The sequence below is a fragment of the Bufo gargarizans genome, chromosome 4 (genome assembly GCF_014858855.1).
Source record: "Bufo gargarizans isolate SCDJY-AF-19 chromosome 4, ASM1485885v1, whole genome shotgun sequence".
NCBI classification, from domain to species: domain Eukaryota; kingdom Metazoa; phylum Chordata; class Amphibia; order Anura; family Bufonidae; genus Bufo; species Bufo gargarizans.
Window position 1 is genome coordinate 404,304,761 of NC_058083.1, and position 825 is coordinate 404,305,585.

Here is an 825-nt window from a genome sequence, read left to right on the forward strand (position 1 = left end):
CCTCTTCATGCTCATCTACGGCCTGATCCAGCACTCTTCGCAGGGCACGCTCCAGAAAAAACGCATATGGGATGAGGTCGATGATGTTGCCTTGGGTTTGACTGACCAGGTTTGTCACCTCCGCAAAAGGACGCATGAGCCTACAGCCATTGTGCATGAGCGTTCAGTAACGCAGCCAAAAAATACCCAGCTCGGCAGAGGCTGTCCTCTTTTTTTTTTTTTATTAAAAAAAATCTGTTCTTAACAGTTTAATCTCTGTTTTGTCCCCTATCAGGGGACGGTGTATGGAATAGATTTTAGGAACCGGGAGATGGAAAAAGATGCTTGCTCGGTCCTCTTACTTCCAATTTGGGGCACTGCGCGTACGGCTTGCAATGTATTGTGCCACCAGATATGAGTGGGGTGTTTAAGTAGTACTATTCCTATCAGTTTAATCCCTGTTACGTCCCCTATCAGGGGACTTGTATGGAATAGATTTTAGGAACCGGGAGATGGAAAAAGATGCTTGCTCGGTCCTCTTACTTCCAATTTGGGGCACTGCGCGTGCGCTGTGCAATGTACAATGCAATCCCAATATGAGTGGTATGTTAAGTAGTACTATTCCTATCAGTTTAATCCCTGTTACGTCCCCTATCAGGGGACGTGTATGGAATAGATTTTAGACAACTGCAAAGAGTTGTCAATAGTTGACACACTCATGACAAATTTTATTCCTCTATGCGTCAATCTTGGTGTAGTGATGACTGTGCTTGTGCGCACGTTTGGGAGATTGCAGGCGATGTTTTTTTTTCAAAGCCTATGGTCATGCTGAGGTAGTTCAGTGAC

At 45.1% G+C, this 825-nt stretch overlaps 1 non-coding gene across 1 annotated transcript; it reads left to right on the top strand.

The window, feature by feature from the left end:
* Nucleotides 1-206: 206 nt before the first annotated feature.
* Nucleotides 207-390, top strand: LOC122937394. Its single transcript, XR_006389785.1, has one exon. It is a non-coding gene; the product is annotated as a U2 spliceosomal RNA (small nuclear RNA).
* The last annotated feature ends 435 nt before the right edge of the window (nucleotides 391-825 follow it).